The sequence below is a fragment of the Sus scrofa genome, chromosome 4, assembly GCF_000003025.6.
Source record: "Sus scrofa isolate TJ Tabasco breed Duroc chromosome 4, Sscrofa11.1, whole genome shotgun sequence".
NCBI classification, from domain to species: Eukaryota; Metazoa; Chordata; class Mammalia; order Artiodactyla; family Suidae; genus Sus; species Sus scrofa.
In genome coordinates, this window is record NC_010446.5 from 16,463,002 (window position 1) to 16,490,000 (window position 26,999).

Here is a 26,999-nt window from a genome sequence, read left to right on the forward strand (position 1 = left end):
TAAAACTTGACATGAGGAAGCTGAAAACTCCGAAGGCTGTGCTCTTCCTCTTAGGCCTCATGTTTCCCCTCCCAATCCATTTATCTTAAATAAAAATCAAATGTATTTTTAAAAAATTAAACAGGTCATGGAGTTCCCATTGTGGCTCAGTGGTAACGAACCTGACTAGTATCCACGAGAACGTGTGTTCGATCCCTGGCCTCACTCAGTGGGTTAAGGATCCGGCATTGCCATGTTGTGTAGGTCACAGACATGGCTCGGATCTGGTGTGGCTGTGGTGTAGGCCGGCAGCTATAGCTCTGATTCCATCCCTAGCCTGGGAACTTCCATATGCTATGGGTGTGGCCCTAAAAAACAAAAACAAAAACAATTAAACAGGTCATATTTTTTTAAGATAAGCTCCCACTCAAGGCCAAGAGTCTGTCTTTTGAATAGTCACCCAGACTGTGCTTTCCTCCCAGTGTGGCTTGTCCAGGATCCTGAGTCCTGTGACTTAGAACTGCTTCTCTAGCTTCAGTCCATCCATGAGGACCCGTGAGACTTCGAGGCAACTATGGCCACCTCCCCAGATAGCTGTCCCTGGTGCCCTCCAGGAAGGCAGGTGGGGTCCCAGCACCATCTGGGGGCTCCTTGTGGTATCAACTTGGTCTTTTGTTAGGTGCCAGAGGCAGGCAAACTGGATTCGAATCCCCTCTCACTAGCCTCACAACTAGCCCCCCAACACCTCTGAGGCTGTCTCCTCATCAGCAAAGTGAGGACGGTAATAAGGAGAGGCTCTGCCTTGCAGCATTGCCTGCGAAGATTAAATGAGATGGTTTAACTCCGCCACTGCCTAGTGCCTGAGGGGTAGTAAGCCCTTCAGAGACATCAGCTATTACTATCATCGAATGCACGGTACCATGGGAACCTGAAATCCCAGCTAGCAGCTTTGTAATACTTACCATGTGCCCACTGTTTTGCGTATTTTAAGAACTATTTTAGTGCTTTTTATACACTTATTTCATTTTTAAAAAACCTCATGGTACCAGTTAGGTTGTCATACATAGGTAATATTATTATGTCCCCTTTTATGGATGAGAAAACTAAGGCACAGAGAGGTGAAGCAATTTACCCAAGGCCACACAGCTAACAGATCACCGTGATAGCACTCTCCCTACTTTTATTCTTTCTTTTTATGGCCACACCTGTGGCACATGGAACCTCCCAGGCTAGGGGTAGAATCAGAGCTGCAGCTGCCAGCCTACACCACAGCCACAGCAACACCATATTAGACCTGCATCTTTGACCTATGCTGCAACTTGTGGCAATGCCAGATCCTTAGCCCACTGAGCGAGGCTGGGAATTGAACCCACATTCTCACAGAGACTATATTGGGTTCTTAACCTGCTGAGCCACAATGGGGAGGGACTCCACTCCCCAATTTATTATGGTTCTTCACCCAGCTTTCCCAGTAGGGATCTGTAATGTGTAATTAATTTGTGCCTCCCCAGTGCTCAGCCTATAGCCAGGCCATCATAGTGGTGGAGGCTGCCATAGAACGTTCTGTGTCCCCCTGTTGTTTCCTCTCTTGGGATTGACCCCTTTGAGGGCAGAGGATTGGGTCCCCAATCCCTGCACCTGCTCGTTACTGAATTGACCGGGTGGACCAGATGGCGCCTTGAAGAGGAAACAAGCTCTTTCTCACCCCAGCGCATACCCGCCCTGGGCTCTGCAGCCCTCTCACTACCCAGCTCGATGCAAGACAGGAAGCAAACTAGGCTTACAGCAGCCTCAGGCGAGCGGCGGGGAAATCAGTAGATCGGTGCACAAAGGAGCGTTTACTAACGCTATCATGCTACCCTGCCCTCGCGGAGCCATTGTGACATTCTGCATGAAAGGAGTGACAACCCTCGACTGCTGTGCGTAACGGAGGCCTGGCATCGTCTTGGCTCCCAGCCCCCAGAACCCTCCTGCTTTCTGGCAACGGATGGCACACGGGGATCAGGCGAAACTGATGGCTTCGTGCAAAAACGTCCTTGTGGACCCTCTAAGTGCTTTGTAGTGTGGCTGCACTTCCGGCTGCCTGTCAGGAGCACGATTTTCATTAAATATTAAGGAACTGTTTATTAAAATAATGTTGTCATGGCAACCATGGGGGGGGGGAGAAGGGTGCTGAAATAGCCTGGTGCTGCCCGAATTGCAGCCTGTTAATCAAGTGCTTGGTGCTATTTAATGAGCCTTTTTTTTTTCTTTTTCTTTTTTTTTATGGCTGCACCTGCGGCATATGGAAGTTCCTGGGCCAGGAATCGAATCCAAGTCGCAGCTGCGACCTATGCCGCAGTTGTGGCAATGCTGGATCCTTAACCCACTGCTCCACAGGGGGAACTCCATGAGCTCCTTTCTCTGTGTGCCTCCTTGTGACAGTGAATTTGAGGGACCCAAGGACTTAGGGTTTGCTTCAGTTGTCCCTGTCAAAGCTGTGGGCGTTCAGGGGTTCTGGTGCTGGGCTGTGTTTGCTGGCTGGATGGGTGATGGAAACCAAATTTTAGATGTTCACATCAGAGGTGTTTCTCATGGCTCTTCCCTTTTTTCGTCTCTCTTTCACAATTTTGCCAGAGAACTAGGGGAAAGTAAATGGGGGAAAGGCACGGCCCAAGGTTCCTTTGCCTGAAAGGTAAGCTGATGGCAACAGGAAGGGCAGAGGAGGAGAGGTAGACTCAGACCTCCTGGGTTCAAATCCCCACTCCATCTCCCCGCCCAACCCCGTGTCACTTCAAGTTAGTGACCTGCTCCCCAAGCAGCTTCTGCATCACAAGTGTTCACAAATATGCATCCTTCAGAGGGCTGTCGAGGGGGTTCAGGGAGATGAAGCTCTTACCACTGTGCTTGCCCAGAGTAAGCACTCAACAAATCCACCGCCACCACCTCTGCTCCTGCTCCAGGCCCTGCTGCCGCCACCACAATGGTTATGAGCCCCCCTCTCCCTGCTCCTGCCCAGGGAAGGCCCCAGGGTGCTTTCACGGTCTAAAGGTCTAACGGAGCCCTGACCAGCCAGTACAGGACCCAAACCCAGCTGGTTGGCTCTACAACCCATGTTCTCTCAGAGGCTGGCAAACTTTTTCTGGAAAGGACCAGATAGTAAATATTTTAGGCTTGGTGGGTCACATGCAGTCTCTGTCACACTTTTTTTTTTTTTTTCCCAAACAATCTTTACAAAATACAAAGCCATTCTTAGCTCACAGGCTGCTCAGAGATAGGCATGGTTGGCTGGTCCCTACCATGCTGCCTTATGAGGAAATAGAGGAAAAAAGGAACACGACGTAAAGGGACGTGTGGCTATGGATTTTTTTTTTTTTCCCACTAAAAGTAGGTTGAAGCTACACGTAGAAAAGTTGGGGTCTGAATATTTGTTTTACTTTAAAAAGCAAAGTAAAACCAGCCATCGTGATTCACTGTAGCCGTATGCTGCTCATTTCATTGTCTAGGAAAGCAAGGCACAGGGAAGTGGGATGACCTGGCCAAGGTCACACTACTAGCAAGGGACAGAGCTGGGACAGAAACACAGGTGGTCGGGCACCGGACAACCTCTGCACCACCCCGTCTACCTCAATTACTGCTGGAAAGAACCTCTCTTTTTTATTACTCTGGGGACTTCTGACATCCGCCATCCACTGACTTCCTGGTGACCAGACTTTGGGGTCTAGCAGGTCTGCAGACTGGCCTCAACTCTACCGTTACTGCGTCTATAACCTTGGGAATGATTCACTTTTTTCTTTTTTTTTTGCTTTTTATGGCCACACCTACAGCATACAGAAGTTCCCAGGCTAGGGGTCACATCCAAGCTGCAGCTGCAGGCCTACGCCACAGCCACAGCAATACCAGATCTGAGCCGAGTCTGCAACCGGCACCATAGTTCACTGCAATGCCAGATCCTCAACCCACTGAGAGAGGCCAGGGATCGAACCTGCATCCTCATGGATACTAGTCGGATTCGTTTCTGCTGAGCCATGATGGGAACTCCCAATGCCAGATTCTTAACCCACTCAGAGAGGCCACGGATCAAACCCGCATCCTCGGAGATGTCAGATCCTTAACAGGCTGAGCCGTAATGGGAACTCCTGATCACTTTTCAATGCCTCAGTTTCCTCAATGGTAAAATGGAGATTGTCGGCTATACCCTCACTGGTGGTTACAAGGATAAAATGAGTTAGAGGCATATGAAGGACTGAGCAAATGGCCTTGCGGATGGTAAGTCAAGGTTAGAGCCGATGATGGTAACAATCACTGCGGCAGGTCCTAAAGATGCCCTTGCCTTGAACCCCAGAATCTGTGAATATGTTACTTTAAATAGCAAAGAGGAATTAAGGCAGTAGATGGAATTAAGATTGCTCATCCGCTGACCTTAAAATAGATGATCCTGGATTATCTGGGGAGCCTACGGCCACACCATCCTGAACGTGCCCGATCTCGGAAGCTAAGCAGGGTCAGGCCTGGTGAGCACTTGGATTTTCTGGGTAGGCATGATGTCATCGTAAGAATTAAGTTAGAGATGGAAGGGAGAGGCAGACGAGTTAGCAGTCAGAGAGATGTGGCACGAGAAAAACTCAACTGGCCATGGCTGGCTTTGCAGGAGGAAGGTGCCACAAGCTAAGAGATCCGGGAAGCTTCTAGAAGCTGGAAATCCAAGGAAAAGAATTTTTCCCTCCGAATCTCCAGACAGGCATGCATTTTGTTCGCATCTTGATTTTAGCTCAATGAGGCGCATTTCTGACTTCTGACCTCCAGAGCCGTAACACAATAAATGCGTGTGGTTTCAGCCACTACGGAGTCTGCCACAGCAGCAGTATGAATAGGAAACCAATACACCGTTTGCCTCACACACAAGAGGCCTCCCCAGGGTTGGGAGAGCCACGGATGGCCTCCTGCACAGGCCAGAGGAGGAGGGGGCCATCTCGGCACAGTCACTCTGCTGCAACCCTTTGCGTGGGGACAGATCTGCATCCTGACCCTCTCGGCTTCAGACATTTGCTAGGATGACAATGGAAGCAAGGTCCTCTTTCGGAGAAGGTGCTGGGTTGGTTGCAGAGACCTGCCCCTGTGAAGCCAGCACAGAAAACTGGGTCAGGAGATAGAGGATAGTTCCCATTGCGGCTCAGCGGGTTACAAACCCGACCAGCATCCATGAGGATGTGGGTTCGATCCCTGGCCTCACTCAGAGGGTTGAGGATCCAGCGTTGCTGTGAGCTGTGGTGTACGTCACAGACGCAGCTTGGATCTGGTGTTGCTGTGGCTGTGGTGTAGGCTGGAGGCCTCAGCTCCAATTACTCCTAGCCTGGGAACTTCCGTATGCCTCTGGTGCAGTCCTAAAAAGCAATAAATAAATAAAAATAAATAAAAAGAGAAAGGAGAGAAACCACGCCTGCTGACACTGTTTATACCCACCTGGGCTCCAAGCCAGACTAGCTCAGACTTTTCAATTAATTACACGAGCTGCTTTGCTGTTTTACACTTAGGTCAATATGAATTAGATCTCTATTTTGTGATTAAAAGTCTGACTAATATAATCGAATATCCACTTGAGTACTGTTACCTACTAGTTTCAGGCGTTATCCTTTTCTCATCTGAGACACGTGGGGCTCTGAAGTGACACAGAGTGGGGCTGAGGGCTGGGCACTTAGCGGGAGGTTTGGTGGGTCCAAAGGGGGAGGGTGGGAGGCCACCCCTCACTTCTCTCTTCACTGCTCCGTCTGGCCCAGACATGCTGAGCCTACTGCCATAGGAGGAAGGAGTGAAGAAACCCTCGTGTGCCCCTGCAGGGGAGTGTGGTTTGAACTTGCACCTGGATTTGCCGGAGAACCAGCAACTGCCTAGGACGGATCTGGCCCATCAGGGCTGAGCCACTTTCATGCTCACAGTACATGGGACGCTTGTGACTTGGTTTCCTGATTGAGCAGTTTCTTCTGGTCTTGCCTCTTAAATGTTGACGGTGTCCCAGGCTTCTGTCCTCTGGCTCTGAGCTGTCCCCAAGTGAGCCCAATCCTCCCATGGCCTCGGCCATCTCCTCCATCAGCCGCCTGTCCTTATTCCCTCGCCATAAGCCGGCCCCAGGGATGTGGCTCTTGTCCCTTGAGGAAGCCTGCTCAGGTCGGCTTCTCACTGGGCAGCAAGGGTGGGGTGGGGCTATACCATAGTCGTGGAGGATGATACCATTTGAAAAGAACCCAGGTCACGCTCACCTTTCCCCCCCCAAGAAGACGCTCGCCAGGGTGACAGATAATCATTGACCTCTGTGCAGCTGACTCCTGAATGACTCAGCTCCATCCTGTCCCAAGCTTGCCTCTATGTTCTGGCCCATTCTGGACATTTCTACTAGGATGCTGATACGCACACTCATCCCAGGATTACTGTCAAGACTAATACTCATGTTATTCCAAGTCACATTAATTGAGTGCTCCCTCTGTGCCAGGCACAGTTATTAACACTTGACATGCACTGATCCGAACAGAGGTCTCAGGCAGCTAACTGCATAATCTCCATTATATAGGTGAAGAAACGGAGGCTCAGGAAAGTTAAATGACCCCTCCAATGTTAAGCAGGAAGCAACAGACTGAGCCAGGATTTGCACTCAAGCCATTTGGACTGCTGAGACCACCTGGTCAGCCACCGCTCTACATATCCCGCCTCCCAGGCCCCCCAGGTGTGTCCTGTGCTGTTTGTCCCTAGCACCTCTGTGACATCCAATACCTTTTTCCATCTCTTCACCACCTGGTTAACGCGCTCTCTCCCTTAGACTCTTCCAAGCAAGCAGCCTGGGGCTTGCTCTGGACTCCTCCTTTCTCACATTCCCTGTTCACATCCAATCAATGCTTTCTCTGAGTCTGTACTCTGGGCTCTGGACTCCTCCTTTCTCACATTCCCTGTTCACATCCAATCAATGCTTTCTCTGAGTCTGTACTCTGGAGCCACCCCCTTGCTCCACCCCTGCTGTGACCATTTGGGTGGCCACGCCCTGTCTCCAGGGTTACGTCTGGGCCGCTGCCCCCTGACTAATGTGTCCTATCCTCCATCTCTCTCACCTGCAGCCCACCCTTTGCACTTTGACCAGGTCAAGCTTCTACATCCAAGATTGCATCAAGTCACTTGCTCGGTTTAAAACTTTGGAAAGCTGGAGTTCCTGCCGTGGCTCAGTGGTTAACGAATCCGACTGGGAACCATGAGGTTTCGGGTTCGATCCCTGCCCTTGCTCAGTGGGTTAAGGATCCAGCGTTGCCGTGAGCTGTGGTGTAGGTCGCAGACGTGGCTTGGATCCTGCATTGCTGTGGCTCTGGCATAGGCTGGTGGCTACAGCTCCGATTAGACCCCTAGCCTGGGAACCTCCCTAGAAAAGGCAAAAAGACAAAAAAAAAAAAAAAAAAAAAAAAAAAGCTTCTGAAAGCTGCTTCTTGCTTCTTGCAAACAGTCTGCTCCAGAGCCTGGTGTCTGAGAACCTCTGTGGTTTGGCTCAGCCGAGCTTGCCCATCTCAACCGCCATGCACCCCACCCCCTGGGCTCCAGTGACACCAGACTTCCTGACACCCTCCAAATGGCTCCTTCTCCCTCTGCACCTCTGCCCAGACTGCTGCTTCCTCCCTGTCTGCAGAAATCCCTCCTCTCCCTCAGGTTCTAGTTGAAAGTCTTCCTAAAGCCACAAGCAGAGTGGACTTTGTCTCTGTGGGTAGGAAACTGACCGTGTTGATGTCCATCAGGCGATCACACTGACTCCAGCACTTGTTTACCTACTGTTTTTGTTTTACTGACACTTTTACTCAGTGCCAGGTATTGTTCTAAGCACATTTCATGAACTCAGGAGTTGTTATAAGCCTCCTATCTGAGGGCCTATCTTGCAGGTGAGGAAAATGAGGCACAGAGAAGTTAAATACTTGGGTCAAGATCACAGGGTTTAGCAAAGGTACAGCTGGGATTCTAACTGAGTCAATCTGGAGCCAGAGTGCACAGTCTTAAACACTCTGCAGTGCTGCCTCATGCTGAGTGGTGTAGAGAGTACCCTCTGTGGGGGCCCAGAGAGGGGACAAGGGCCTCCAGTGGGGGGTGGCAGGGAGGGGGTGCTTCTGCTGAGTTTCTTTTATCTTTTTCTTTTTAGGGCTATACCTGCAGCATATGGAAGTTCCTAGGCTAGGGATCAAACTGGAGCTGCAGCTGCTGGCTTATGCCACAGTCACAACCCCATTGGATCCCAGCCTTTGCGACCTATAGCTTGTGTCAATGCCAAATCCTTAACCCACTGAGCGAGGCAGGGATTGAACCTGCATCCTCACAGAGACAATGTCGGGTCCTCTACCCACTGAGCCACAACGGGTACTCCCCCTGTTGAGTTTGGAATGACATGCTGCCCCTGCCTCCCTAGTCCTCTGGGGGCCAGCTCCCCGGCTGAGCCTATGGTGGCCGTGCCCTCTAACCTCAAGGCCTCCCTTGGTCCATCTTCAGGAGCTAAGAATCTGAGGCTGAACAAGGATGAAGAGAGGGATGCAGGATTGGGTCCCTACACCAGGGAGTCAAGCCTCATTGGAAAGAATGGAAAGGCAGGATGGGTCCTACTGCTCCTTTCCCACTCCTGGGATAGTGGGGTGACTGCTGGCCATGCCTTCTCGGGAAGTGGGGGGGGGTCCTTGGCGGGGAGCCCATCTGCTCCAGGCTTCAGAGACAACAAAAGACAAACATGAGGTTCTCGGGGGCTGGAGAGGTCTGGGGACAGGTGCTCAAGGTGGCCAGAATAACGGGTGTGTCCTTGCCTGCTGCCCCCTTAGAACCCAGTTCTGGACCAACAACCCAAGAGTCATGGTCTCACCTGGGCTTCTGCACCCCCACCCCCCCGCCCCTGGCTTCTGTGCCAGGAGGCCCTGCTCCTCCAGCCGCGAGTGGGTTCCAATCCCTGGTACTGATTTAACTGGTCTTCATTTTTTTCAAGTATAAATTGAATCTTTCTCCCGAAGATCTAAGAAACTAAGGCTGAACGTGGAGTTCTAGTTCAAACTACTTCCCCATTTTCAACAAGTAAAGCCCACCACACTCCCACTCAGGTTCAGTTGGTGGCAACTAGGTGTTCAACCCTCTTGGCTGTCCAGACTCTCCCTAGAGCAGGAGTGAATTCGGGTGTTGACACGTGCTGAGCTGAAGGGAAGACGTGGTCTAGTCGCCATGGGGCTCGGTCCCGCTAGAGACACCTGCTACCAAGGCACTCATGCTCATGCACGTTAGGACTGTCAGGACATCAGCTATTCCCTGCAGAAGACCGAGAACAGGGTAACTCAAGTTGAAGGTTTAAGTGGACCTTTCCTGCTGAAGAATCAACAGCAATGAAATGACAGCCTCTGAAAAACTAACAGGAGGCATCAGAAAAGTATGAGACTCTTAAAACAATTTGTAACTTCATTTTCTTGAATGTTATTGCAAGAAGAAAGCTATGCTTTCAGGGTGATTAGGGATGGGAGGAGGTGGGGGGCAGGGAGCAGAAACAATATCTTTTGACCATATTTTGTGAGCAAGCTCTTCTGCCAGGTCTCTTCCACACTTTATCTCATTTAATTCCTGAAGAGCCCCATGAGCTGTATTATTTCCCCATTTTACAGACCGAGAAACTCAGGGGAAACCTAGTTCCGAACCATTTTGTCTCATCTTCTGCATGTATTTCTGGAAAAACAGCTTATATTCCTGGCTAGTGCAGTTAAGTCTCTCTAATTTGGATCCCCTGACAATTTGAAACAGAAGCAAAGCTGCCCATAGAATGACTTTTCTGGTTTAAAAAAGTCTCTGCTTTTGTTTGAATTTCACTGGTCTCCATCCTAAGCTCATAAACAGAGTAACTGCCTGAGAGGTACAGGTCAGGCGTACGCAGCCACACAATCAGACCTGCAAGCACAGACCACCATGGCCCCTGCATCCGCACCTGTTAGCTGAGCTGACTCCGTGGACTGAAAGATAATGAAGCCCACCTGCATGCAGCAGATACCCTCACATTAAGACTTTCCACTCACTCCGTCGGGTCCTAAAGTGGTCCAGATTAATGAGGTTTTGCTGTGCTTTGCCTCTCTGATGTAAAACGAGGCCACTATGTAAAACAATACAGTGTGAGAGTGGGCAGGGACCTTGGAAATTGCTCTGGCAAAAAGTAGCACGTGTACTACAGCCTTATTATTGCTCCCCAGCAGACATCACTAATCCATTGTAGCACACTCTTTCCTGGTATGCCTCTGAATCCTTCACAGTGCTCCTGGCAGCCACGACCAATTGATCCAAGTTAGCAGGAGATGAAATCTATTTGGCACCCGCAACCTGGCCCAGTCACTTCATCTGAATAGAGGTGGAACAGAAGCTGAGAGAGGCCACATGACTGACAGAGCCAGGAATCAGGACCTCTTCTCTCTGACAGCTTTACCTTTGAAGCTGCCCCCCCAAACACTGCTTTATCCTGGTTCCCTTCCCATTAAAGGCAGAAGTGAGCTGGGGTCACTTGGCAGATGTTAGGGGGTACACAGAGAGAAGGAGACTGGTATGAGTGGCAGTTTTTTGGATCCTCCCCAGGCCCGCATAGGCATAGAGACTGTGCTTATGCCAGAAACAATTTGGTTTAAACTACGGTCTTACTATCCAGCTAGGATCACAGGGTGATGGGTCAGGAGAGGCAAAGAGTAGGCCCCTGATTAAGCCCATCCCATAGTCCCAGGTCCACCACTAATGCAATAAATGTGACCCTGACAAATGTTTCAGGCAAATGCCATTTTTATTTGAAATACGCTACAAACCCCAGGGTGCCCTTTGCGAAGTGAAGCATCGTTTTGAGAATCTATCTTCCAGCCGAGAAGACAGCCAGACCTCACGGTCTGAGGATGGGGAACTGACAGTGACTGGGGCTACACTACCCAAGCTCGTATCTTTAATGACTTTCCACCTGAACCAGCAACTCTCTCTCATGCCCGAGCTTTGCACTTCCGCGAGGGACGGAGGCCCACACTGGCTTCTCATTCACCGGAAGAAAGGGAGGTCCTGAGAAGTCAAACCTCTCTCCATGAGGCCCCCCAGCTAGTGACAAATGGCTGAGCTGCCCCTGCCTTTGGACCAGTGCCAGGACCACCGGAGGGAGAGCAGGAGAGGTAGAGCTGCCCTTGACCGCCGTCTCGCAGCATCTCTGTTTTAGAGACTGAGCTTAGGAGGAGCCATTGCTTTCCGCATCTCCTCCCCGCAGCCAAGCCAAGGTTTCTGATTCCCAGACCAGGGCTCCATCCTCTTACTCATGCTGTGATTTCCTATCTCAACATTGAACTTTAACCCCAGCGTCAGGTCCCACATCTAGAACAAGCATATGGGCTAATATTTATTGAGCACTTATGATGCACCAGCACCAAGCAGCTTTGCAAGAATCAGTGTGTTGACCCCTCATAGCTCCCGTATGCAGTAGACACTCTCATGACGCCCATTTTAGGGATGGGGAAACTGAGGCCTTACAACTAGTGAAAGACGTGGGATTTGAACCCAAGCCATCTGACTCTAGGGGCCCTGCTCTTAGCCACAGACACGACCGCCTGAGCTGCCTCCTCATCACTTTCCCTTTCAGTCATTCGACAATCACTTCCTGAGCACTTAGGATACGCCAGGTTCTGAGAATCAAGGCCACGGCCTCTGTCCTCAAAGCCCAACTCATGCCTGAAGACTTGCCAAAGAAGCACTGTAGTCACAGATCAAGATCCATGTTTAGCCCCCTCGCCTCCCTCTCCCACCGACCCACACTGCGCAGCCCTTGAGACGCAGCTGAATATCCAGCCCCTGCACAACGACTGTCAAACTTGATTCTTGTCCAGGCTGTCAGTTTCTTAAAGAAAAGCACCACCTCTGGCCTCCTGCAGCACCCTGCACACATTTCCTGCTGCAGCTGACCCAGGCCTGGGGGAAGAAGACCCGGTTACAGAGCACAAAGAGAGCCCCCGGCTCATACCCTCTCTCACTTGCAACGGGTGTCTCTCCTGGGCAAGTTCCCAGCTGGCGTCTAGGGTGAGATTCTTCTGACACTCAGCGGGCCAGGTTTTGGTCGCTGGAGAATGTGGTCCCCCCAAAGGACCCCAGCTCCCTCAGGGAAGCCATGCTCATTGTCCTCCCGCAGCCTGGGGGCTTGGGGGGTCCTGCTACAGCATCATCCCCCGCCCCCTGCCCCGTGCCTTTCCTTCTGGGCTGTGCAAGATTTTTTTTTTTTTTTTTAAGGGCCGCACCCGTGGCACATGGAGGTTCCCAGGCTGGGGGGTCAAATCAGAGCTGCAGCTGCACCACAGCCACAGCCACACCAGATCGGAGCAGTGTATATGAACTACACCACAGCTCAGGGCGACACCGGATCCTTAACCCACAAAGCAAAGTCAGGGATCGAACCCACGTCCTTATGGATAGTAGTTGGGTTCATTACTGCTGAGCCACAATGGGAACTCCTGGATCCTGGGAAAGTCTCTAGATGGCTGACTCAGTGGCAACTCTTTTGGTGGCCCTGGTACAGGAGGGAGCTCCCTAGAGACTCTGATCAGAGCCTCCACCATGCTTGGAGAATTGCCCACCCCTTCATACGTATCAGGTGTTTTGGGTCACATCTGTGATGCGTGGCTGTCAGGTGTGGCTCAGGTACAGCCGGCCAGTGGACAACAGGTCTGAGAAGTGACCATCTCATCCAATAGCTTCCAAACTCGTAGGCAGAACCCTGACACATAAACCAGGCTGTGCCGAGAGGGTGTGTGTGAGCTCACAAGCTCCCCTCGTTCACTCTCCCTAAACTCTCCCCCTCATCTTCCTGCTTCTCTGGGATTCTTGGCCATCATGGAACAGTCTGTAAAACGCTACCTCGTCAGAAACACGCCCCACCCACTTCAGCATTTCCCATCCATGCTTCTCCAACCTGTGCTTGAATTCTGCCAGAGACAGGGAACTCACTACGTCTAATGGACATCGATTTTATAGTTGCCCACCTCTTGATGGAAATTTCTCCTTAGCTGCCCACCTTCCTCTTGCCAGTGACAGCCGTTCGAAGATGCAAAGGTGGCCTCCATTTACTCCTGCCTCCTCAGGGCTATGGTTTACAAACTGGTGTGAGCCAGGTAGTTCCCTCTCTGTTCCAAGAATGTGTCCCTAACCCTGGTGACAGGCTCTCTGGAAAGCAATTCCCAGCACGTGCCCTCTGGATGGCGAGCCTGAGTTGCTGCCATCTGAGCGGGGGGGGGGGGGGGGGGGGGGCACAGACGCCCATAGGCTCGCTTTGCTTCTGGGGAGGGATGGGCGGCGACCCAGTGAATTCCAAGAGACTCACACCTGAATTCTCTGCTCTGTGCTGTTTCCAGATGCATCTGGAGGCAAACAGTTTCAGAGGCGCAAGAGCTCGGCTGTCCCTCTCCCCCCCCCCCCATTCATCTCCTTGCCCTTCCCGGAAATCCAGCTGAGGTCCCCACAGGCGGTGGTCACTCACCAGTCCCGGATTGCTTACATCCTGGGAATCTTTCTACACTTTGACTCCGAGGGCAGTCAGGGCGTCAAGACCTACGAAGGAGAGAGACTCCATGTTAAAAGCAGGGCAGGCCAACTGGGTGTTCCACTGTCGTTTCTAGAAGGTTCGAGGCAGTGGGATCCTGGGATGGAGATGGGAAGGGGCAAGAAAGAGGAAGTGGTCTGGGACGGGGCTGCTCATTAAACCGACCTCAAGCATCTCAGGGATGTTTGTGGCCATTCTGAGAGGGGGGAGAAAAAAAAGACCCTCCCTCTGGGTGAGTCAGCAGCTTTTGGAGAAGCCGGCCTTTCCGAAGAGCTACCCTAAGAGCAAACTCAGCTGGGTGGGGGCGGAGAGGCGTCTCTTGAACCCCACTCGAGTTCCCTGGAGTCTTTGGTGTCTGTCCCTAAGCAGCAGCGGGAGTTCCCGGGTCCACGATGGCGAGGGCGAAGGGAGAGAGCCTCGGCGGCACGCAGGCCTCAAGTTGAAAAGCTACCGCAGTCCTGAGCACGACAGCCCCCAACGCGGAATTCTACCCTGGGAAGCTCCCGCCAGGCGCACCCGGGTTGCTTTGAAAATTCCTCAGGAGAGCTGTAGCCGGAGAAGCGGGCGTGCTTCCGGGGCCCTGAGGATGCGTTCCCAGCGTGGCAAGCCGGGGCCTGAGCTCTCCCGGTTTGCGCTGCGGGGCAGGGGCCCACCTGCCGCGCACACGTGCGTGTGGAGCAGCTGCGGACCGACGAGCTGCGGCTGGGGCCACGCGGCTCCTCGCTCCCCACGCCCAGCCTGCCTTTAAAGCCAAACTCGTTTTTTTTCTTGTTGCCCTAGGAAGTCTGAGGGGAGCCGAGGCTTTCCTATTTATCCATCCCTGTTCTCAGACGAAAACGCCTTTGGGGGGGGGGACCATCTTAATGGCAAGAGTTTCTGTTGACTGAGTACTTAACTATACAGCAGGTCGCTTTATACACTAGATCAACAGTCAGAGGTGAAGATCGCATTGCCTGGGAGCTTGTGGGAAAGGCAGATTCTCGGGCTCCACCCAGCCCTTCTGAATCAGAACCTGCTTTTTAAACAAGCTCTTCAGGTGATTCCTGGGCACATTAAAGTCTGCAAAGAGTGAGTTTCTAATCCTCTTAATCACAGAAGGAAGGAAGTCAGGAAATTGTCGTGCATTCCCAAGGTGAAGGAAGAGGTTTGAGAAACCACAACTTGGCTGTCAGGATTTTAGAGCTAGTGAGTGGTAGAGCTCGTGCAAGCCCACGTTCAGGCGGTTCTGATTCTGAAATCGGTGTTCCTTTTCTCTGCGCTATTTCAGGGAATCAAAATGAGAGGGTGGTGGGATGGGCGGGCCTGGCTTGGTGGGCGTGGCCATGGGAAGAGCCGCAGCCAGGGGCGAGCTGATGACCTAAGGCTCTGGGGACAAAGGCTGCTGGGTGAGGCTGAGAGAGAGGAGGCACTGGATCGTGGAAGCAGGGGTCCCCTCCTCCTCACTGTCCCCAAAGGCCAGCAAGATTTCCCAAAGTTCATTCCAGCTTTTGCACTGACTCCCAGTGATTAATTTATTTGGATTTCAGAGAGTTTAGCTATATTTACCTTCTGCCCTTAGAACTAAGCAGCCAGCAGAAGGTACCCCAGGAGGCAAGCCAACCTGCCTATTTGAGCACCGATTTGCAGGAAGGACAATATTCTGTAAAGCCCTTTATAGTTTACAAAGAACTTTTCATCCACTAGCAGATCTGCTCCCTCAAAGAACTGAGGGAGTGTCACGAGTGCTGTTTTGCAGCTAAAGAAATGGAGGTACAGAGAGGTCAAGTGATTTTCCTGAGGTCACACAGCTTTCAGGCATGCTGAGCTTGAGGTCCTTTCCCTTCAACCCCACAGGTGTGAACTCAGCTGCTTCTGATGGGGAAACGACTGCGTCATGGGTTCACGATGCCCTTGCTTAGTGTCAGCCAGCTCCATACGTCTTGCTTTACCCTCTGCTCACAGAATGGGTTTCCTGAAGAGACCCATGGACCAAGAGGAAAACAGTCCACAGCCCACACACGGTGTGCGACTGGTACCTTCCGTGGTGTAAACTGGCTAGCAGGCATTCTTGGTGTATCAGTTAGTCATGCATTCCATTATGTAATGTGTGTTCTATTGCCCTTGCTTCCACAAGGAAGACTAGTGCATATAAGGTGGATGGGGGATGATGTCAATAAAGCCTGGAGGTCACACTGGTTCAGAGGCAAATGTTCCCAGCACATTAATATTCCGCACCAGGTGAGGGCGGCTGTACTTTGTAAAGTACACACAGCTGAGCTGAGCAAGCCTCAGGGACTCTGCCCACCACCCCCAACCCAGCTCCTCCTCTGGGCTCCCGGTGGCCATGTGCTCTGTCTTAGCCACTCTTGTTGCTCAGTTCTCCCTGGTTTTTGTGCAAAGGCCGTGGGCTCCAGAGACCATTCATCCCTGCCACACTCCGGCAGGACCTGAGACTGCTCTTCCCCCAGAAACTTCTGATAACGATGCTCTGTTTCCTCTCTCTAAACCTGTCAGCCTCAACTCTACTCTAGCCCCTTCCATCAAATTCTCCCCCTTTAGGTCCAAAAGTTATTGTTTTATTTTTTAATTGAAAATGTATCACGCCCTTTGAACGCTGCTGCTATCATCACTTGGTCTGTGCTTCATTACAGAGTTATGTGGACGTCACTGCTCAGCCCAACTGTCCCCAAAGCACTGTTATTTTTGAATTTTTCAGAATGCAGGGCTTTATAGGGAAGTATATATCATTTTAGAGCAGAAATGCCTGCATAATGGAAGTTACATTATAGGCACAAATATTTTCATATAATGAATACCTAATATAATTATTAAATATTGAACATGTTACCATTATTAAATGTTGACTATGTTAAATATTTGATGAACAACCATTTACTCGGTACCCACACATACCTGATTCTGTGCTAAGCACCAGGTAGACGTAAATACATAAGACCCAACCCCTACCCTTAGGAAACTCACAGGATAAAAAAGGAGAAAGCCATATAGAAGACTGAATGTGCTATTACATGTCATGGACAATGTATTCAGAGGGGGTACAGGTGGAAGCGGCTAACGGATGCCTCATTTGTCTCCAGATAAAGAGCACAGCCTTTACCCCAGGACCTCCGAGCCTACAAGGTCCAGCCCCTGCTCATCTCTGCCCCTGCCTTTACCCTGCTGTGTTCTGGGTTCACTGATGCCCAAGTTTCTCTGTTCTCTTTCATCCCCAAATTAACCCCGCGTCACCCTGTAGAACCCAGGGAAGTAAGATACATACAGCACTTAGAATCAGGTAAGCAGGTATGTTAACTACTACTATTACTGACAATACTTATGATTGCTCTCACCTGGCTGGGTGCTGCTTCTTGAGCACAGAGGTGTGGGGGGGTGACGTGGCAGTGAATTCCCAGAGCTGGGGAGTCTCAGTGAACTGATTCTGTTTTCTGTTTCTCCTTGAACTCAGCACCGCAGCATCACCCCCTAGACACGTGATCCTTCCTAACCAGCATGAGTCTGGTCCTGGTTCTCACACACGTGTTCTGCATCCTGACGCCGCGCACTTCCCTTTTGGGGACCTTGGTTTCCTCGCCATCCAAGTGGGGCTCTAAACAGAACCTGCCTCCTTGGGCTTCATGGGGGATCCAGTGTCAGATGGCGACCACGGCTCCCGCACGTGGAAATGGCAGCTCTCATTGCGATCAGTTCCAATGAAGTAAAGGGCTTTTCACTGTCCTTCAAGCTCTCCATGTGCACACATTTCCAGCCTTCCTGGCTCCGAACGCCTTTCCCCAGAAAACCGTCACATGGAGCAAAATCCCCATAAGGGAAAATCTGCCTGTAGGATTTTTCCCTATGGTTCCTCCTATTCCCTTTTGACCTAGTTTAATTTCAACCTATTGGATTGCTAGACAACTGCCGGGGAAAAAGAGGAACAGTACTTTAACCGTTTGTAGAAGAAGAAAAACACCCGTCCCTAGGGTCACTCCCTCTCACGTAGTTTATTCCAGTCTATTTTTTTCACTCGGCAAACATTTAGCAGATGAGTAAGACACTCCGCGTCTAGTAAACAGGTCATGATGTCCCAAGGTGATGGCCTCATACAAGGAGAGGGTGAGGAATCCGTGGAGGACAGTGTTGGGGAGCAACGGGCTTGGGCCAGGGCCAGTGGGGACTGGACATAAGGGAGAAAGGTCAAGTTCAAAGAAGGAGGAAAGCTACAGGCCACTTCCTGCAGCCACCACTCTGCAAGCCAGAAGTACAGTATTTTTTTTTTTTTTCCTTCTTTTTTAGGGCCATGCCTGCGGCATATGGAAGGTCTCAGGCTAGGGGTCCAATCAGAGCTGCAGCTGCTGGCCTACGCCACAGCCACAGCAATGCATGATCTGAGCCATGTCTGCGATCTACACCGCAGCTCAAGGCAACACTGGATCCTTAACCCACTGAGTGAGGCCAGGGATCAAACCCGAATCCTCATGGATACTTGTCTAGTATCGTTAGTGCTGAGCCATGAAAGGAACTCCCTGGAAGTGCAATCTTAAGTTGCCTGTCTTTGCTCCAGAAAATGTTTCGCTTTGCACACCAATAACAGCCTTTAATTTCGAAGAGTGACCAGCTATCACTCTATCACAGCTATCACCAAGGCACCACTTCCGAGTGCTTGCTCTGCACTGGGTGCTGGGCTGGGCCCTCTACATAGTTCACCTCTCTCTCCCACAGCAACTCTGGGGAGCAGGTATTCATATACCCATTTTACAGAGGACAAACCTGAATCGTAGAGGGATCAAATGCATTGCCCCAAGTCATGAGAGTAAAATGTCCAGCACTAAAGTTTCCACTCGGGTCTGACTAAACATAGTCTTTTCATTTCCCACCCACGCGGCCTCTTAAACTTGGACTCCGTGACTAGCATTGCTGGCAAACTGGGCCATCTCTCCAACCAACCCCGAGCTACTCTTCCACAAGGGCTCTGCAAGAGTACAAAGGAGGCTGCGTTCCTAACCTCCCCGAGGTAACGAGGACATTGGATTCCACTCTAGAATTGATCTGTATTTGTCTCCAAATATTTCCCCCTCGGAACTGTCAAGTTCAACCAACATTCCAAGATGTGCCCAGGACTGAGCAGGGCAGCGTCTACTTAGCTCACTTCTGCTTCTACATACCCCAACAACTTTTTTTTTTTTTCTCCCTCCTTCTTTTTTGGCGCCCTGCAGCATATGGAGTTCCCCAGCCAGGGATCAGATTTGAGTCGAGCTGCAGTTTTGACCTATGCTGTAGCTACCTTAACCCACGGTGCCTGGCTGGGGATCAAACCTGCATCCCAGTGCTCCAGCAATGCCACTGATCCCGTGGCGCCATGGTGGGGACTCCCTCCCAACAACTCTTTATGGGCACTGACTATGGAGCAGTGCCAGGGAGAGAAGGTGAGCCCTGCCCTTGCAGTTGGGTTGGAGAGGAAGACTCCAGTGAGATGATGGTGCCAACTGAAGCCCATGCAATGGTGGTAAGGAGATATGGCATTTGAAGGTACAGCAGATGGGGGGATGGCAGCTCAATCGGAAAGGCAAGCAGCAGCAAACCAGGCCAAGAGGGGTAGGAAGACTCAAGAAAGCCAGGGGGAGTGTGATGGGGCTGAGGCAAGAGGAGGCATGCTGGACACCAAGCAGTGGAACCTGGCCGCCAGAGTGGCCCTGGCCAAGCAGGCCAGAGAAAGAGCAAGAGCCAGCTCTTCCGGGCACTTGCGGGCCTTTAAGAAGTTGGGTCTTGGAGTTCCTGCCATGGCCCAGTGAGTGAAGAATCCGACTGCAGCAGGTGGGGTCACTGTGGAGGCGTGGGTTAAATCCCTGGCCTGGCTCAGTGGGGTTCAATGATCCTGGGTTGCTGCAGTAACACCTAGGATTCAATCCCTGGCCCGGGAGCTTCTATATGTCACAGGTGCGGCCATAAAAGGAAAAAAAAAAGTTGGGTCTTTACCCCTGTGAGTGTTGGGAAGTCACCAAAGAGTTGGGTTCTCGGTGTCTGCAGTTCTCAGCACATGGTGGCCTTCAAAGTATTTGCTGAATGGATAGAGGAATCCTGTTTACCCCAGCCCCGACAGGTCCTCCAGCATCGGAGAAGCACCACCTGGGACCCTGCCATCTTTACAAAGGGCAACCACAGGGCAATCTGATTTGTGTAGGGAAAAATTCTCCCCGGGGCACCTGGCCTGAACCTCCTTCTGTCAGGCCTCTGGGAACTGTGGCTCCGGTGCGGCTGCTGGCAGATGTGTGGGGTTGAATACACACACCTTTGATTACAGCTCATGTTTCTGAGGGAAGGACACAGCTCCCTGGAGACTGGGAATCCATGAAAATGAGCCCTCGCAAAAGAGATGTAAGTGAGCTGGAAACACAAGCCCTCTGGACGGGAGGTGGTTTCTTTCTCTAAAGTAAACAACAGCAGAGAGGATCAGCCTGGACCAGCAGCCAGTCATAATCCCCAAAGCGCGGGATGCAAAGGCCAGTGGCAGAAGCTGGTTAAAGAGATGGGTCTGCGAGAAAGCGGAACCTGCTTAGGATGTGCGAATGTGAGTGGACGCCTCCTTCCTTGGTGGGGAAACTCAGCTCCCAGGGGCGTTCGTTGAATCGGAATTTCTCTACCAGCGGGAGACTCGCAGACCCAGTTTTGAATGTGGTTTCTATCATTTAAAAGCTTTGTGTCCGTAGACACATTATTTTCTCTTCTCTGAGACTCAGTTCTGTCATCCATAAAATGGGATCAGGCGGGGCTCAGATAACATTATGAAAGTAGGCTTGGCCGAGTTTTGAATCTAAGCATGTCTAAATACAACTGTTCCGCTTTTCCCACACTGCCTCTTGAACTGGGGACGTGTACCCCCACCCCAGCGCCGATGATCTAGCACATAATAGGTGCTTAATAAATGCTGGTTCTGCCTCCCTTCTTTCACCTATTTCCCCACTACATTTAGAATAAATCCCAGTATCCAGGAGGTGCTTTATAAACCTGTGTACATCAGGTCCTCCTATGTGCAATGCAACAGCTGAGATACGGAAGGAAAAGGCAGCTAGCTGTGTTTTCTCTCCACTGCATCCTCTTCCAGACTGTTTATTAATGATCCTAAGTATGACTTGCCTTCAGGGTCAAAATACAGTTTCCAGAGCTTTCCACTTTGCACTCATAAATGATGCTTGCTAAGCTCTCTTTTTAAAAATTTTTAATGTGTGTGTGAGAGAGCATAAATATACTGACTCATAGCTGGAAAAACTCTCTCTCCCTAACACATTCCAAATTTGTCGAGTCACATGAATTGAGTAAGAGTGCTTAATGTGGCCACGAGCCCCAAGCCGGTGAGCACTTACGCCAGCAATGCGCCCTGACTCTCCCTTCCCTCTGCTTCGAGTTAGTGCAGCCGGGGAGGTACTGCAGCTGGCAGTGAGGACCCGATGCAGATTCAGTGAATGCAGGAATTGGAAAGGATTTGGCCACTACCTAAAGCCGAACTCGAATTTGCAAGGTGGCGCAGTACTTTTTTTTCAAAAAAAAAAAAAAAAATCAAGTAAGAATTTGTATATAGGATTGCAAACATCTAACAGCTTCACTTACTGAATCAAGTCTGTGCTGGGCACGACCTCAAAATACTTGACATCCATGACTCATTAAATCTTCAGAGCCACCCTATGAGGCAGGGGGACTATGAGTATCTTCCTTTCACAAGTGGGGAAACCGAGGCACAGGTGTTCGTAACTTGTCCAAGGTCCCCTGGTGTGCAGAGGGTGGAGCTAAGATTCAACCCAGTGTGGTTCTAGGACAGATGCTCTTACACACCTGACCGTTCATTCTGAAAGAATCCTTCCGCATAAAGAGGACTCTGTTTATTCCACAAATATATCTCTCCAACACTCGGTATACAAACACCGCATCAGATGTCAAAGGGGAGGCTGCTGATAGGCGTGGGCAAAATGAGGGCAGTTTGGTGCCAAGTTCAAGGAGTTCGGAATTGTGTAAAGGAGCGATGGTGCATGCACAGATAATTATAGTGCAAGGAAGTAAAAATGCCAGTGGCAGTATTGTAAAGTGGCATGCATGGGGAAGGCTTGGTAAGTGATGACTCTGGCGGGGGTGATCTGGAGGGGCCTCCTGGTGGAGGTGCCGTTTGAGCTGGATTGAAGTATGTGCAGGATTCAGACGGGAGGTGGGTGGAGGAGGTCATCCCAGTGAGTACACTCGGATGGCGGATGGCCCCGGGAGTTCTCACCCTGGTTCTGACTTGTGACCCACCCACCCCTGGGGTGGCAGGTGAGGAGCATGGGCAGAGGGGAAAGAGGTGTCGAGAAACAAGAAGATTGGGGCGAGGAAGCAAGACACTGGAGCAATGGGGGAAGGGTGCAGGCGGTCAAAGCAGGAGCTCCAGGGCGACCCCCACCTGGGCTGGCTCTGGCCCTTTGCTCCTGGGCCTCCGTTTCTCCCAACTCTGGGGAGGAACACCAAGGAACTGCCTGAATGGTCCAGCTGGGTGGAACCTTGGAGAGCTCCCAAATTAGGATGAAGGAATCAAGGCTGGCGAAGCTGGGCTAGTAGAAGTCCTTGGATTTGAATCCAAGACTGTGGGATGGGGACGCAGGGCTGCCACCTCCCAACCTAGCTGCTCCTCCCGCACACACACCTCATGGGGGCAGGTTGATCTCTGTTAGAAGCCCAGGCAATTCCAGGCAGGTTGTGGGAGGGGAGACAGAGGCCCCCAAATGTGCCTCAGCCATTCTGCCGGCATCAGGCTCTGACTCCCCCAGTGGCCCCTGAGAGCTTGGCCTCAGCCCGAGAGGGCAGCCGGGGCTGGGCCCCCCAGCAGGGTCTCCTCTCTCAGGCCCAGGTGGCCCACGCAGGAAGAGTACCCCTCCTCCACACACAGGAAGTTTCCCGGAAATCATGAGCAGTTCTCGGTGGCCGTGGTTCTCCCTGACAAGAGGTACATCTGGCTGTGACTCACGACGCTGGATTTCCGCCCAGGGCCCTGCACCTGGAGTGGGGAGCACGTTCTCTCAAACAACCTGCCCACCCAGCTGTGACAATGGGGGCTGCTGCTGCTGCCTTTGTCAGCTCACACTGAGGTCATTCAAGTGGCACCTTGGACCTCATGGCCTGGCATTGCTCTCGAAATGGGTTTGGGCCTGCGCCGTCTCTGAGGGTCCCTCAGATCCAGGCTCTTCAACCAAATGCCCCTTTCCCCCCACGCTCACTTCTCCTGCTCCCCCGTCTATCCCCTTCACACAGGCCCCGCATCACTGCCACACCCTCCTCCTCCCGCCAACAGGCCTTCTGCACCACTCCAGCCCTGATGGCGCTGCTCCCCTTGGAAAGCCCAGTTCAGCGGGCACTGCTCTCTGGAGGGTGAGGCCCCGTGCAATACCAGCCGCAACCATCACAGTGAACTTTTTTTTTTTTGCCTTTTTTTTAGGGCTGCACCCAAGGCATATGGATCCCTGGCCAGGGGTAGAATCGGAGCTGTAGCTGCTGGCCTATGCCAGAGCCACAGCAACGCAAGATCCGAGCCATGTCCGTGACCTACACCACAGCTCACAGCAATGCCAGATCTTTAATAACCCACTGAGTGAGGCCAGGGATCAAACCTGCATCCTCTTGGATACTAGTCAGATTGTTTCCCCTGAGCCACAATGGGAACTCCAATCACAGTGAATGTTAATAGTGCTAGGGGTCAAATTGGAGCTGCAGCTGCTGGCCGATGCCATATCCACAGCAATGCAGGATCTGAGCCGCATCTCTGACCTACAGCACAGCTCACAGCAACGCCAGATCCTTAACCCACTGACTGAGGCCAGGGATGGAACCCACATCCTCATGGATACAAGTTGGGTTTGTTACTGCTGAGACACAATGGGAACTCCTAGCCCAAGTCTTTGAATGGCTCTCAGCTTCTTGGCAAAGTCGCCTCCCCTACTGCCCTCTGCTCTACAGCCTGGTGTATTTCCCTACGGCCCCTGCCCCATTCTCAAGTGACTGACTTGTTTGCTGTCTTATCACCTATTTCCTTGTTTATTGTCTGGCTCTTCCAGTAAGAGCCAGAACATGGGATGTGCTCTGTCCCACTTACCCTCAGACTCCCAGCGCCCAACAGAGTGCCCAGGATGAACTTAGCAACTGCTGCTCGAATGCACGAACAAGGGTTGCCTGGTGAATCCTCATACAAATCCCGTGTGGTTGGTGTCACTGTCCCCATTTCACAGTGAGGAAGGAGTGTGAGGCTCAGAGAAGCTGGGGAGGTTGTCTAACATCACTCGGCCAGTAAGAGGTGGCGCCAAATATCAAATTGAATTTGCCTGATAGGAAAGCCCTTGCTTTGACCACTGGACTCTGCTCTTTGCCCTCCATGGTTCAGAATCCCCATTGTAAGGACACAGGACATGCTTATGAATCGAAAGATCTGGAATGTTATGTGTTATGGACTAAATGTTTGTTCCCTACCCCCCAAATTTATATGGTGAAGTCCTAACCCCCAGAGTGACTATATTTGGAGATGGGACCTCTAAGGGAGGTTGAGGTCATAACAATAGGGCCTTGATCCCATACAATTCGTGTCCTTAAAAGAAGAGATGCCCCCCTCTTACACTGTTGGTGGGAATATAAACTGGTACAACCACTATGGAAAAGAGTATGGAAGTTCCTCAAAAACTAAAAATAGAACTACCAGTAGTCCCACTCCTGGGTGTCTATCCAGAGAAAATCATAATTCAAAGAGACACGTGCACCTCAATGTTCACTGCAGCATTACTTACAATAGTCAAGACATGGAAGCAACCTAATTGTCCACCAACAGAGGAGTGAATACAGAAGATGTGGTATGTCTACACAACGGAATACAACCGAGCCATAAAAAGAATGAAATAATGCCATTTGCAGCAACATGGATGGACCTAGGCTAGAGAGTCTCATACTAAGTGAAGTCAGTCAGACAGTGAAAGACACACATCATGTGATATCACTTATACATGGAATCTTAAAAAAAAGGATACACATGAACTTATTTGTAGAATAGAAACAGAGTCATAGACTTTGAAAACAAACTTATGGTTACCCAAGGGGTCGAGGGTTGCGGGGGATGGACTGGAGGTTTGGGATTGGCATTGGCACACTGTGGTACATGGAATGACTGGCCAACAGGACCTGCTGTATAGCACAGAGAACTCTACCCAATATTCTGCCATAATCTAAGAGGGCAAAGAATCTGAAAGAGCACGGATGTGGGTACATATTTACCTAAATCACTGTTGTACAGCAGAAATGATCACAGCGTTGTAAATCAACTATACGTCCATAAAACTTTAAGAAATGAAAAAAGGGAAGAGAAACCAGAGAGCTTGCTCTCTCCGAGTGCATGCAGCAAGGAAAGGCCGCATGAGACACAGCAAGAAGGCAGCCGTCTGCACATGGGAGAGAGAGTCATCACCAGGAACAGAATTGGCTGGAACCTTGACCTTGGACTCCCAGCCTCCAGAGCTGTGAGAAAATAAATTTCTGTTAAGCCACCCAATCTATGGGATTTTGTTAAGGCAGCCTGAGCAGACGAAGACACCATGTTTTATGGAAGCCAAACGGCCAGGTCGAGGAAGGTAAATTCGTCCTTCTCTCCCTCCCTCCTTTCTGTCCTCCCTCCTTTAAGCACTGATGATGGGGAGACGCACAAGAATCCTGAGGAGCTCCCCGGCGTCTCAAACCAGTGGCCCATGGTTCAGATGCCAGCCACAAAGCTATTCTGTTGGGCTGGCATGTGTTTTTTAAAAATGCGAAACAATTAGAATGCTTTTAGGTAGGCTTCCATTCTCCAGATCTTCCACAAGTCACATTGTCCCCTGATGTCCTATGTCCCCCTATACGCAGGCTATGTTAGATGCCAGTGACACCGGCTATGCTGCCATGGGGCGTGGCTCAGGGCGCCCTGCAGCAGAGTGACACTGGGCAGGGAGAAGGGCATGGGAGATGGCGGGTCACAGGAGGCTGCATGGAGAAGGTGGCTTTGGCCTGGACCATGGAGGATGGAGGGAAAAGCGCCAGTCTGAAGGGGAGGGGAGCAGAGCGAGTTGGTACTGAGGAAGGGCATGGCCTGGCCAGGGGGCAGCCAGTGGCTGAGTGTGGCTGAGAGTGAAGGCAGAGGGGCTAGGACATGGGGTGGAGAGTAGGTGCAGTGTGTCCAGGGGGGCCCTGCAAGCCACGCCAAGGAGTTTGGAGATTGTTCTGTCCAGGAGTCATGACCAGGAGTCCAGGCAGCCTTCAACCAGGGAGGGGTCAGCAGACAATCTGTGTTAAGACGTGTGGATGCTAGGTTTACCACTTCCTTGTTATGTGACTGTAGACATGTATCAGCTTGGGGCTGTGTGGCCTCAGGCACTTCATCTGTAAAATGGGCATCAACGCCATATATCTCAAAGGGCTAATGTGGGGATTAGAGGGACAAATGATGTGAAAAGCCTCTAGCACAGTTCCTGACGCACAGAAGGCACCCAGTAAAGGAGAGCGCTCTCAAGACGCTGCCGATCCTCTCGTGCCATGGCAGGAATTCCGAGAGCTGCCATTCTGATGGGTGTTTATCCCTAATCTACTGGTGACAACAGTGTGGGAGGGGGCTGGGAGCAACTGAAAGCTCTGTTTACTAAGATTATTACAGTAAAGTAAGAAAAACCCTGAGGAAGGACCCAGAAACTACTCGTAGGAGGCAGGTGATAAGTGTGAACTGAAGATCAGCTTTCTCAACCTCTATTTCCTCATCTGTAAAATGGGACTCTCCCTGCCTGTCCACACAGGGTTTCTATGTGAATCAAGTGAGAACAGAGATGTGAGAGTGCTTTTAAAGTTAATCAACACCAGGGGACCATTGGGGTTTCATATATTTTTTTTTCTCACACAGGGGGAAAGATGTCTGGGGTAAGATTTGCACCTGTGGGCTCAGATTTCTGCAAACCATCAAGGCAAGAATAGCAAGTGACCGAAGAGTAAGACCCAGAGAGGGCCTGATGGAAAGGAAGCCCAGCCTCGGTCCTGCTCCATCCCTGCTGCCTCCACCTCGCACTCACACCCATGACTCAAAGCTATGACCAGATTCTCAGCCTTAAAAGCAGATTTTTCAAGCTGGAAAGAGGACTGCATGGGTTCTCCACAATTTATGGATGAAGCAGAGTCACAGAAGAGAGCTGCTAAAAACCCCACTTCAGGAGACAGAGGGCCTGAGTTCACATCCCGGCTCTGCGGATCTGAGCTGTGTGACGTTGGCCAAGTTAGTAATGTCTCTGTGTCTCTGTGAGTAATATTACTGGGGTTAAAAAGAGCCCTTACTCCTAAGAGTGGTTTGGGGAACTAAATGAACCAATAAGTACAAAGCCCTTGCAGTGTCCCTAGCACCTGGTAGGACTCAGGAATAAGAGTTACTGTTAGTTACTATGTAAAACCACAGGTTATCGCAGTGGTGGAGTTGGGAATGCAT

At 51.1% G+C, this 26,999-nt stretch overlaps 1 protein-coding gene across 7 annotated transcripts in view; it reads right to left on the reverse strand.

Annotated features, from left to right (window-relative positions):
- Positions 1–26,999, reverse strand: part of ZHX2 (zinc fingers and homeoboxes 2) — a 178,960-nt gene that overhangs the window by 88,102 nt on the left and 63,859 nt on the right. For 2 of the 7 annotated variants that reach the window (XM_021088976.1, XM_021088979.1), the window contains exons 1-2: positions 14,051–14,201; positions 13,472–13,542 (exon numbers count right to left, since the gene is read on the reverse strand). The gene's annotated coding sequence lies outside the window, so the exon portion shown is untranslated. The other 5 variants (XM_021088975.1, XM_021088978.1, XM_021088973.1 and 2 more) reach the window with 3 other exon arrangements.